Source organism: Pongo abelii, chromosome 21 (genome assembly GCF_028885655.2).
Source record: "Pongo abelii isolate AG06213 chromosome 21, NHGRI_mPonAbe1-v2.0_pri, whole genome shotgun sequence".
Taxonomy (NCBI): domain Eukaryota; kingdom Metazoa; phylum Chordata; class Mammalia; order Primates; family Hominidae; genus Pongo; species Pongo abelii.
Genome location: NC_072006.2, coordinates 36,709,972 through 36,722,757, shown reverse-complemented (window position 1 = coordinate 36,722,757; position 12,786 = coordinate 36,709,972). Strand labels below are relative to the sequence as shown.

General features: G+C 48.7%; 1 protein-coding gene across 1 annotated transcript in view; it reads left to right on the top strand.

Moving 5' to 3' along the window:
* The window catches only part of NOL4L (nucleolar protein 4 like), a 144,287-nt gene that overhangs the window by 29,440 nt on the left and 102,061 nt on the right, over positions 1-12,786 (top strand). The window lies entirely within an intron of this gene.

The window sequence follows — 12,786 nt, the reverse complement described above, 5'->3', positions numbered from 1 at the left end:
AGTTTAAAAATACAAACTTTTTATTTCCCCCAGCCATTCAGCTTCCTTCCCAGAAGGTTCCCCTGTGACTGGTTTCTTGCCTGTCCTTGCAGAGATATTTGATGCATGTGTAGGCAAATGCTGGTGTGCAAAATTAGTTTTTAGCGCTAGGAGGAACTAGTCATTGTCTGAGTTTGCCCCCTGTCCACCATTAACGGCTTGCATGAGGTTGCAGAGCTTGGCAGTGGGTAGAGCCCTCCACCATCCTCTCCCTGCTGGAGCACTGGGCATGCCCAACCGAGGAGACTTGGAGATGCTGGCTGGGGCTGCTCTGACTTTGCTGCACAGGAGGCCAAGGAGGCTTCTGCCTCCAGAGCGTCTCTTCTGTATAAGCAGTAAATAGGGACCAAGGAGATGTTGAGAAAGTTCTAATTAGCTACACTGAGCACTTGCAGAACCATCACAGTGCAAGTGATAAGGAGGCTTGGTGCTTGGACTCAAATCAGTGGGACTGCAGGGGCAATGGGACTGCAAGGGCAGGGCGGTAGCATGGAGGCTGCTCCGTGGCCAGGGTGGGGATGCGTGAGGATGGACCCCACTTTATGCAATGAGCTCAGCAGTTTGACCCTGCTTTATGTAGTGGATAGGCTCTGTGTTACGGTTTTCACAAACATTGTTTCAACCTACACATTTCCCCACCAGGTAGAACCCCCTGTAACAGCTGCGGAAAAGTCCCAAGGAGACGGAGTTCCTTGGCTGAGATCACAATCACATGGCTGGATTTAAAATCGGGTCTACCTGATTCCTAGGATTTCCCACCCTGCTTTGCATCAGGAGCTTGATCAATATCACACAAGCTGCCTCCTGCATAGTCACGTCACTGGTGCAGAAGGAGCAAGGTGGCCGTGTGGCGAGCCACTGTGGCTCCGGCACTTCCAGCTCTGGCTCCACTGTTAACCGGCTGTGTGGCCTTGGGCAGGTCACATGCTCTCGGTGGCAGAGGCCCAGGACCTCTGCCAGGCCCACCTCAGTTCAGATCCGACCTGCCCAGTGGAATGAATGGAGGAGGTAAAGCAGTTTCCCCTGGGGCTGAGGACACTTGTGTCACCAGATGCCTTCGCTGATATGCCTGGAGATGGGACCAGGCCAGAGTTGAGATTCACAGATGCACCAGCCTCTGCTCGGCTGTGTGACTTTGGGCCACTCTCTCTCCCTTTCTGAGCCTCCACTTCTAGTCTCGGGGCCCCTGGGGATGAGCTTTTGGAGAAGGGAAGTTTGGAGTGTAGCCCTTAATAGCTGGCAGGATTTGGGCAGAGCTGGAATGGGGGATCAGGAAGAACAGGGTTCAAGGAGAGACAGAGACAAGTAGCAGAGGATGAGGCACCTTGTCTGTTGCTGACTTCAGGAATGAGTTTCACATTTTTCAGCAAGGGTTTGATTTAAAGTCGCTGGACAAAACGGAGCCTGACAGAGCTTAGGGGTTCCAGGGAAACCCCCCGAAAGGAAATATTTGCTGAAGAAGAGGATTGAAGTTCAAAAGTTCCAGAAGCCTTGGCGGTGCTGTTTTGCTCGGGGAATAGAGGCACAGAGGGAGGCAGGAGAGCTCCCGAGGCCGCAGAGCCTCTCTGGCTCTTCCCTTCTCATCTCACTCTGCATGTGTTTAGGGAGGGCCTACTATGCACCTGGCACTGTGCAGAGACCAAGGCAGACCCCGTCTTTGCCCTTGTGATTGTCACCATCTATGGAGGACACAGCCATTAACCAAATGGGCACAGAAATACGCAGAATACTGTGGTCATGAGAGGCGCCGTGAAGGAAAGAGCATTCACAGGGTCCCAGCTTGGGTCTGGAGGGTCAGGGAGGGCTTCTCGGAGGCCACCTAATGAGTCTGCTTGGGCTGCCATGACAGAGTAACACAGACTGGTGGCTTAAACCACTGACATTTTCTCACAGCTCTGGCAGCTGGAAGTTCAAAATCAAGGTGTCGGCAGGGTTGATTTCTTCTGGGGCTTCTCTTCTTGGCTTGTGGACAGTCACTTCTCTCCGTGTCTTCTCATGGTCTCTCTGTGAATGTCTGTGTCCTAATCTTCTCTTCTTGGGAAGATATCATTCATATTAGAGTGCGGCCCACACTAAGGACCTCATTTAACTTAGTCCTGTCTTGGCCAGGTGCATTGTCACTCCTGTGACATCCTAGCACTTTGGGACGCTGAGGCAGGAGAGTTGCTGGAACCCAGGGGGTTGAGACCATCCTGGGCAACATAGTGAGACCTCATCTCTATGAAAAAAAAAATTAGCCAGGCATGGTGTTACATGCCTGTAGTCCCAGCTACTTGGGAGACTGATGCAGGAGAATCACCTGAGCTCAGAAAATTGAGGCTGCAGTAAGCCATAATCACTCCACTGCACTCCAGCCTGTGCAATAGAGCAAAACTCGCTCTCAGAAGAAATTTAAAAATTTTTAAAAGGTCCTATCCACAAATATAGTCACATTAACAGGGGTCAGGACTTCAACGTATGAATTGGAGGGGCACAATTCAGGCCGTAACAGGCAGTAACACTTGAGCTGAGGCCTGAAGATCAAGTAGAAGTTAACGTAACACCAGGAAAGAAAGGGTGTTTCAGGCAGAGGGAGCAGCCTGGGCAGAGGCCAGGTGCCAAGAGGGGGCACATGGTGCAGATGTAGCTGGGGGAAGCCAGCATGGTCAGGGTACAGGGAGGCCACGGAGTGGGGTTCAAGAGGAGGCCAAGGAGGCCACATCCCAGTTTGGCTGCTCCATTGCTTTGTTACTGGATCCATTTCCAGTCCTTGGTTTCCTCATTGGGGAAGCAGGAGTAATCAAAGTTAGCCTTTTGGGGCTGGGAGCTGGAATGTGGTCACATACTTCTAAAATGTCTTGTCCCATGCCAGCTCCTAGTAGGTGCTCAAGATGAATTAGTTGTCCCTTTCTCCTCCCTTCTTGGACCACCTTTGGTCTCCCTAGCCCCCTCCTTGTCCCCTGCCCTGATTTGGATGACCTGGCTTGAGATCCTGAGCTCCAGGGCCAATGACTCTTGACAAACAGTATTGTCACTCATCAAGGCCCTCTGGGCCTCCTGGGAGAAAAGGAGGATTTCCTGGGGGGTTTCCCAGGAGAAGGTGCCTGCTTCTGAGTGATACAGGACCAGGGGTGGATCCTCAATGAAGCATCTGAGCCTCCTGTGATATTTGGAAAGAAAAGCTCCACCCTCCCCCAACAACATTGTCCTTCATTGCAAAAGAAAGGGATCTTCAGTGACAGGGGCCTCCTTCTCTTGGGGAGGTGTTTGCTGGGTCTCTCTGCCCATGAGCCACTTTCTGTTTGGCTGTGCAGCCTATGTCAAGCGCCTTCACCTCTGAGCCTGTTTGTTCATTTGCACTTACATCCAATACATTCTTTTTTTTTTTTTTTTTTTTTAAGATGGAGTCCCACTCTGTTGCCCAGGCTGGAGTACAGTGGCGCGATCTTGGCTCAGTGCAAGCTCTGCCTTCCGGGTTCACGCCATTCTCCTGCCTCAGCCTCCTGAGTAGCCGGGACTACAGGCGCCCGCCACCACGCCCGGCTAATTTTTTGTATTTTTTAGTAGAGACGGGGTTTCACCATGTTAGCCAGGATGGTCTTGATCTCCTGACCTCGTGATCCACCCGCCTTGGCCTCCCAAAATGCTGGGATTATAGGCGTGAGCCACCGCTCCCGGCCACATCCAATACATTCTTAACATTTCATTAAATGGTTTATTGTAGGGTCAGTTTAGATTTACAGTTACAAAGTTGCAAAGATAGTCCAGAGAGTTCCTGTCTACTCCTCACCCACTTTCCCCTGTGGTTAACATTTGATGTTACTAAGGAACCCATCCAGGCACATCACTATTAACTCAACTCATACTTTTTTTTATTTCACTAGTTTTTCCCTAATGTCCATTTTCTGTCCCAGGATCCAACCATAATACTACGTTATATTTAGTTGTCATGTCTCCTTAACCTCCTCTGGTCTGTGACAGTTTCATAAGACCCAGTTTTATTTTGACAAATATTTCTGAGCACCTACAACGTGCATTGATCTGTTCTTGGTGCTACAGAAAGAAACAGAATCCCATCTTCCATGGAGCCTATATGTTGGGGGGTGGGGAGACAGATCATGAACCCTAAATGTAAATGTTAAATATATAGAAAAATAAAGCAGAGGCTGGGGCTAGGGCTGGGGGCTGCTGCTTGAAATAGGTGTGGGGAGGCCTCCTGTTCCCAAGGAGACATGGGAGCAGAGACCCACTGGAGGTGAGAGAACATCCATGTGGGGATCTGGTGGGAGAGGATTCCAGGCAGAGAAAAGGACAAGTGCAGAGGCCCTGTGGCAGGAAGTGCCTGGTGAGTAGAGCCAGGAGAAGGCCAGTGGAGTGGGCTGGAGCCCTGGGTGTGGGGGTGAGTGGTGAGAGGTGAGCGCAGATCTGTGTGGGTTACAGACTGGGGTCGGGGGTGAGGGTGGAAGCTGGGAGGAGACTGCTGCAGTGATCCAGGTGAACCAGGGAGAAAGAGTGGCGGCCTGGATCAGAATGGTGCCCATGGTGGGGTGAGAAGTGAGCCGATTCTAGGCCTGTTTTGAAGGGCGCGCCACAGGATTTGCTGGTGGAAATGGGGTGGTGCTGAAACCTTCTGGCAGGGCCTGTGTGAGGAATCTGAGGATGGTTGTGAGCAGGCTTGGCACACTGTAAAGTAGGATTCCTCAGGGGATCTCCTGTGCTCTCAGAGCCACCAACTAAGCTCATCCTCTGGCTGAGGGCCAGTGAGTAATCTTAGCTTACTGCAGCCTCCGCCTCCAGATTCAAGCGATTCCCCTGCCCCAGCCTCCCAAGTAGCTGGGATTACAGGCACGCGCCACCATGCCCGGCTAATTTTTGTATATTTCAGTAGAGACTGGGTTTCACCATGTTGGCCAGGCTGGTCTCGAACTCCTGACCTCAGGCAATCTGCCCATCTTGGCCTCCCAAAGTGCTGGGATTACAGGCGTGAGCCACTGTGCCCAGCCAAAAAAAGGTGTTTTTTTTGTTTTGTTTTGTTTTGTTTTGTTTTGAGACGGAGTCTCTCTCTTGTCGCCCAGACTGGAGTGCAGTGGCATGATCTCGACTCACCGCAACCTCCGCCTCCCGGGTTCAAGTGATTTTCCTGCCTCAGCCTCCCAAGTAGCTGGGATTACAGGCGCCCACCACCACGCCTGGCTAATTTTTGTACTTTTAGTAGAGACAGAGTTTTGCCATGTTGGCTAGGCTGGTCTTGAACTCCTGACCTCAGGTCATCTGCCCGCCTCGGCCTCCCAAAGTGTTGGGATTATAGGCGTGAGCTACCATGCACTGCCAGAATTTCATTATTAAAAAAAAAAAAAATTAATCAAGTACCCTTGGACTGTTAAAAAGAAAAAGTCCCCTTTCTGGCTCTGCCTGCCAGTCACCCTGTTCCTCTCCCCAGGCGAAATCACTGTTATTTCTTGGGTATCCTTTCAGAGATATATTATACATATAGATGCACATATGCAAATCTATTTCTGGATTTTGTTTCCAGTTTTACACAAAATGTGTTGTACATTGTTCCATAGGTTGCTTTTTAAAATATAATAGCTTTTTTTTTTTGAGATATAATTCACATGCCACACAATTCACCCATTTAAAATATGATTCAGGCTGGGCATAGTAGCTCACACCTGTAATCTAGCACTTTGGGAGGCCAAGGCAGGAGGATCACTTGAGCCCAGGAGTTCAAGACCAGCCTGTGCAATATAGCCAGACCCTGTCTCTACAAAACATTTAAAAAATTAGCTGGGCATGGTGGTGTGTACCCATAGCCCCAGCTACTCTGGAGGCTGAGGTGGGAGGATCACTTGAGCCCAGGAGTTCAAGGCTGCAGGGAGTTATGATTACACCACTGCATTCCAGCCTGGGAAACAGTGAGAGACCTTGTCCCTAAAAAAAATAATAAGTACAATTAAGTGACTTTCAGGATTATATATTCAGAGATGTGCAACCATTGCCACAATCAATTTTAGAACATTTGCGTCATCCCCAGAAACCCCCCACACCCCTCACTCCTCATTTCCTCTTGACCCCCTCCCCCAGGTAGGGAGACAACCACTACTGTGCTTTCTATCTCTTTAGATTGGCGTTTTCTGGACATTTCCTATAAGTGGAATCATACAATACGTGATCTTTTGTAATGGATTTCTTTTACTTACATTTTTGGGGTTCATCCATGTTGTAGCATGTATCAGTACAGTCATGCACCACTTAAGGACATTTTGGTCAACAATGGTCCACATATATGACAGTGATCCCATGAGATGAGGATGATGATCATGATGATGATGACGATGATGATGATTTTGAGACTGAGTCTCACGCTGTCGTCCAGGCTGGAGTGCAGTGGCGTGATCTTGGCTCACTGCAACCTCTACCTCCTGGGTTCAAGTGGTTCTCCTGCCTTGGCCTCCCAAGTAGCTGGGACTACAGGCACCCACCATCACGCCCGGCTAATTTTTGTATTTTTAGTAGAAATGGGGTTTCACCATGTTGGCCAGGCTGGTCTCGAACTCCTGACCTCAGGTGATCCACCCGCCTTGGCCTCCCAAAGTGCCGAGATTACAGGCGTGAGCCACCGTGCCCAGCCTAAATTATTATAATACTGTATTAATTTTTTTTTTTTTTTTTTGAGATGGAGTCTTGCTCTGTCTCCCAGGCTAGAGTGCAGTGGCACATTCTGGGCTCACTGCAACCTCCGCATCCTGTGTTCAAGTAATTCTCCTGTCTCAGCCTTCTGAGTAGCTGGGATTACAGGCACCCACCACCACGCCTAACTTTTTTGTATTTTTTTTGAGATGGAGTCTTGCCCGGTCGCCCAGGCTGGAGTGCAGTGGCGTGAGCTTGGCTCACTGCAACCTCTGCCTCCTGGGTTCAAGCGATTCTCCTGCCTCAGCCTCCTGAGTAGCTGGGATTACAGGCACACGCCACCACACCTGGCTAATTTTTGTATTTTTAGTAGAGATGGGGTTTCACCGTGTTGGTCAGTCTGGTCTCGAACTCCTAACCTCATGATCTGCCCACCTCAGCCTCCCAAAGTGTTGGGATTATAGGCATGAGCCACTGCGCCCGGCCACTTTTTTGTATTTTTAGTAGAGACGAAGTTTCACCATGTTGACCAGGCTGGTCTTGAACTCCTGACCTCAAGTGATCCGCTCACCTCATCCTTCCAAAGTTCTGAGATTATAGGCGTGAGCCACCGTGCCTGACCTATAATACTGTATTATTGTTTACTGTACCTTTTGTATGCTTAGATATGTTTAGATATACAAATATTGGCCAGGGGCAGTGGCCCAGCTACTCGGGAGGCCGAGGCAGGAGAATCACTTGAACCTGGGAGGCAGAGGTTGCAGTGAGCTGAGATCGCACCATTGCACTCCAGCCTGGGCGACAGAGTAAGACTCTGCCTCAAAAAAACAAAAAATCAAATATCATTGTGTTACAATAGTCTACGGTATTCAGTACAATAATAGGCTGTGTCATCTAGGATTGTATAGTACACTCTATGATGTTCGCACAATGATGCAATCACCTAATGATGCATTTCTCAGAACCTATCCCATCATTGACACCTGACTGTACTTCATTCCTTTTTATTGCTGATAATATTCCATTGAATGGACATACCACATGTTATTTATTTATTCAACAGTTGATGGACATTTGTGTTGTTTCCACATTTTGGCTATTTTGAATCATGTTGCTATGAACAGTCATGTACAAGTTTTTGTGTTCACCTCTGCTTTTTATTCTCTTCCATGTAGGAGTGGAATTGCTAAGTCATATGGTAACTCTATGTTTAACCTTTTGAGGAACTACCTGTTTTCCAAATCAGTACATCATTTTACATTCCCACTAGCAGTGCATGAGGGTTGCAATTTCTCTACATTTTTGCCAAAACTTGTTATTTATTTATTTATTTATTTATTTATTTACGAGACCGAGTCCTGCTCTGTCGCCCAGGCTAGAGTGCAATGGTGCGATCTCGGCTCACTGCAATCTCTGCCTCCCTGGTTCAAGTGATTCTCCTGCCTCAGCCTCCCGAGTAGCTGGGATTACAGGCACGGGCAATCACTCCTGGCTAATTTTTGTATTTTTAGTAGAGACAGGGTTTCACCATGTTGGCCAGGCTGGTCTTGAACTCCTGACCTCAAGTTACTGGCCCGCCTCGGCCTCCCAAAGTGCTAGGATCACAGGCATGAGCCACCATGCCTGGCCCAAACTCGTTATTGGCTGTCTTTTTGATTAGAGCCATCCTAGTGGGTGTGAAGTGGCATCTCACCGTGGTTTTGATTTGCATTTCCCTGATGGCTGATGATGTTGAGTATCTTTTCATGTGCTTATTGGCCATTTGTATGTCTCTATTGAAGAAATAGCTATTCAGATCCTTGCCCGTTAAAAAAATTGTATTACTTGTCATTTTACCATTGAGTTGTAAGAATCTTTTCTGTATTCTAGATACAAGTCCCTTATCAGATACATGGTTTGCAAATATTTTACCCCAGTCTGTGAGCTGTCTTTTTGCTTTCTTGATGGTGTCCATTGTAGCACTAATGTTTTTAATTTTAATGAAGTGCAATTTGTCTAATTTTTCTTCTGTTGCTTGAACTTTTGGTGTCATATCTAAGAAGTCATTGCATAATCTGGGGTCACAAAGATTTATCCCTGTGTTTTCTTCTAAGAGTTTTATAGTTTTAGCTCTTACATTCTTCAGGTTGTTTTTCCCACTAAACAGTAAATCTGTATGCTGTCAGTGCATAAGTATGTCAGAATATGAAGAACTTTCTCCTTCTTTTTTACAGCTGTGTAGTATTCAGTTTTATGGATGTACCGTAATTTACTTATCCAGTCCCCTGTTAATGGACATTTGGATTGTTTATGATATTCTGCTCTCGCAAGACTTCAGTGAACATCCTTGAATATAGATGGCCATTTCAAGCATGGGCGAGTTTATACCAAGGAGTTGAATTGCTGCATCCGAGGGCATGTGCTTTTGGAGATGATACAGACTGCCCTCCACAGACAGGGAACCAATTTTCACTCCCGGCAATAATGTCTAGAACGTGAGCCATTCGTGTAATGACCGTGGTTACTGTATATTGAGCACTCAGTGTATGCTGGCACTGTGCATCCCCTTGTAATGACCCTGAAGATCAGAATTAAAATCCCCACTTTACAGAGATCTCAGTTCACATGATCTATCTGACTTCTGATCCTATTTATTTTTCACTGTTTGATTCGGCCCCCATGCCTTGAGAGTGTCTCCAACCACTTCTGAAATAACTACCAGAAAAATGCAAATTCAGCAGGTGACGCCTGGAGAATCTCTAAGATCATACTTAAGTGTGCAAAAGGCAATTAAGTGTGGAAGCTAAAGGCAGTCAGTTACTAGGGAATCTTGAATGAGCATCTGTTGTATGCCTGCCAGTGAGATGTGGTCTGGTTTAGGGGCTTAGAGGTCTAGCTTTGCAATTTGTTGGCAAATGTAGGTTCAATCCTGACTCCATCCCACCTATCTTTGGGCAACTTGCTTCTCCTCTCAGTGCCTAAGTTTCCTTATCTGTAAAACGGTATTGACAATAGTACCCACTGGTACATCAGGAGTGTTTAATACACATTGGCTATTATTATCCTTGTTGGCAAAGTGTTACAGGAAACTCAAGGCAAGAGACATGTTGGGTTGGGGGTTGGGAGAAGGTCAGGGAAGGATTCCTGGGGACAGAGAGGACATTTGAATGAAACCACCCAGTTGTGGGCACTCCAGGCAGAGGGGACAGTGTGTGTCCAGGCACAGAGGCATGATTGCCCCAGAGCTCATGGGAGGAGAAGCAGCCAGGGAGGCTGGAATGTCAGGTTTGTGCTGGGACCTCTGGGAGGAGGAGACATGGCTGGAGCTGCTTCCAGGGGCCTCAAATCCAGGCATGAGTTTTTGGATGGCATTTGACGGGCAGTACAGAGCCACAGAAGGATTGTTGAGCTTGCAGTCCTGCCCAGCATGTCCCCACCTGCAACTTGGGTGCTTCCTTGGGGCAGGCTTCCCAAACCTCATTTCTTCCTGAGGGGCAGCCTAGGACAGTGTTTAAGAATGAGAAAGCCAGGCATGGTGGCTCATGCCTGTAATCCCTGAACTATGGGAGTCTGAGGTGGGAGAATGACTTGAGCCCAGGAGTTCAAGACCAGCCTGGGCAACATGGTGAAAACCTGTCTCTACAAAAAAATACAAAAATTAGCTGGGCAGGGTGGCTTGTGCCTGTAGTCCAGCTACTTGGGAGGCTAAGGTGGGAGGATCGCTTGAGCGTGGAAGGTTGAGGCTGCAGTGAGTCATGATTGAGCCACTTCCCTCTGGCCTGGGCGACAGAATGGGATCCTCTCTCAAAAAAGAATGAGAGTTCTGGGGCCAGGCTGCCCGGGCTGGTCTCTAGCTCAGGTGCTTTGTGCTGTGTGACATTGGGCATGTATGTCACTTTCTTCTCTGGGCCGCAGTTTTCTCCCCCATAAAAGAGAGTTGTCCCAACCTCCTGGGGCTGGAATGAAGAGTCAATGAGTTGATATATGTAAAGCACTTAGAGCAGGGTGAGGCACACAGTAAGCACATGGTAAATGTTTGTTGTTACAGAGAAGGAAGGCAGTGGCATTAGATTGTCCTGCCTGTTTCTCAGATGGGAAAATCAAGGCCCTCTGAAAGTCAGTGAATGCCCAAGGTCCCTCTGGAGGACCAGGAGGACTCATTCATCACTTATTCTTTCAGTACACGTTTCCTGGGCACCTACTCTGTGGTCAGCTCTGGGAGATACTGGGGATGCAGTGGTGAACAAGACAGCCTCCATCCCAGGGAGCTCCTGACCCAGGGAGTTGAAAGTCAAGACTGTCATTGCCTCCAACACCCATGCTCTCCTCCTGTGTCCCACCTGTGTCTTGCCCAGGCCAGAAGGGAATTAGAATTAAAGCCTTGCCGGGCGCGGTGGCTCACGCCTGTAATCCCAGCACTTTGGGAGGCTGAGCCGGGTGGATCACCTGAGTTTGGGAGTTTGAGACCAGCCTGATCATGGAGAAACTCCATCTCTATTAAAAATACAAAATTAGCCAGGCATGGTGGCAAATGCCTGTAATCCCAGCTACTTGGGAAGCTGAGGCAGGAGAATTGCTTGAACCTGGGAGGTGGAGGTTGCGGTGAGCTGAGATCATGCCATTGCATTCCAGCTTAGGCAACAAGAATGAAACTCCATCTCAAAAAATAAATAAATAAAAACATGGAGAAACCCTGTCTTTACTAAAAATACAAAATTAGCTGGGCGTCATGGTGCATGACTGTAATCCCAGCTACTCAGGAGGCTGAGACAGGAGAATCACTTGAACCCAGGAGGCGGAGGTTGCGGTGAGCTGAGATCGCGCCATTGCACTCCAGCCTGGGTAACGAGCAAAACTCCATCCCCCACCAAAAAAAAAAGGAAAAAAAAGCCGGGCGCGGTAGCTCATGCCTATAATCCCAGCACTTTGGGAGGCTAAGGCCGGCAGATCATGAGGTCAGGTGTTCAAGACCAGCCTGGCCAGCAGGGTGAAACCCCGTCTCTACTGAAAATACAAAAATTAGCTGGGCATGGTGGTGCCTGCCTGTAATCCCAGCTACTGGGAGGCTAAGGCAGGAGAATTGCCTGAACCCAGGAGGCGGAGGTTGCAGTGAGCCGAGATCGTGCAACTGCATTCCAGCCTGGGCGACAGAGCGAGACTCCGTCTCAAAAAAAAAAAAAAAAAAAGAATTACAACCTAAGTGTTTTGTAAACAGGCTCTTCCTAGCTCCAAAATCTGGACACAAGAATAATGGCAATCCAAATATCCTGCTCTAGCCCACCCTTCTTACAGACAAGGGAACTGAGACTCAGCACGCTAGAATAACGGCACATGCCTCTCCCTGCACCTCCAGCCCCTGGGACAGCGGAGAATGCAGCTGCATTCTGGATATAGTTTAAAGGTGGAGCCAACAGAACTTGCCCATGGATGGGATGTGGGCTGTGAGAACCAGTGAGCAGTCAAGGATGCCTTCAGGGTGTTTGGCCTAAGCAAGGGAGATGGAGAAGCCTGCTGGGGGAGGAAGTTTGGTGGTGGTGGCCAGGGCTGTGGGCGGGGCGGGGGAAGGGGGTCTAAATGCTTGCTGGATGAGTGGATGGATGTGTCTCCCTGGCTCTCCAGGGGGCCCTAGACACACACTTGCTTTCAGTCCAGTCGGCTGTCCGGCAGCAGAGGAGAGGCCCATGCTGGAGATGTCAACGTGACATTGCACACGTGTGAATGGCCCCAAGGTGGACGAAGTTCAAGGACTGGGGCTTGGGGTTGTCAACATTAAGAAGTCCTGTCGAAAGTTCACGTTTTTCTTCTTTCATGAAATGTCCCATTTTAAAAAAATTTTTATTCTTTAGAGACAGGGTCACGCTCTGTCACCTAGGCTGGAGTGTAGTGGCACTATTATAACTCACTGCAGCCTCAAACTCCTGGGTTCAAACAATCCTCCTGCTTCAGCCTCCTGGATAGCTGGGACTACAGGCAGGCACTACCATGCCCAGCCCCAACTTTTAAGTATCAGCAACAAACTCAAATTGTAATAAACCTCTGTAGGTTCCTCCAAATACATCCATAGACCCCACTTGGCCTGAGACCTCCTGCTTAGGACCTGTGGTGTGGGTCTGGAGTCACACTGCCTAGATCTGAACCTGGCTGTCAATTCCCAGCTGT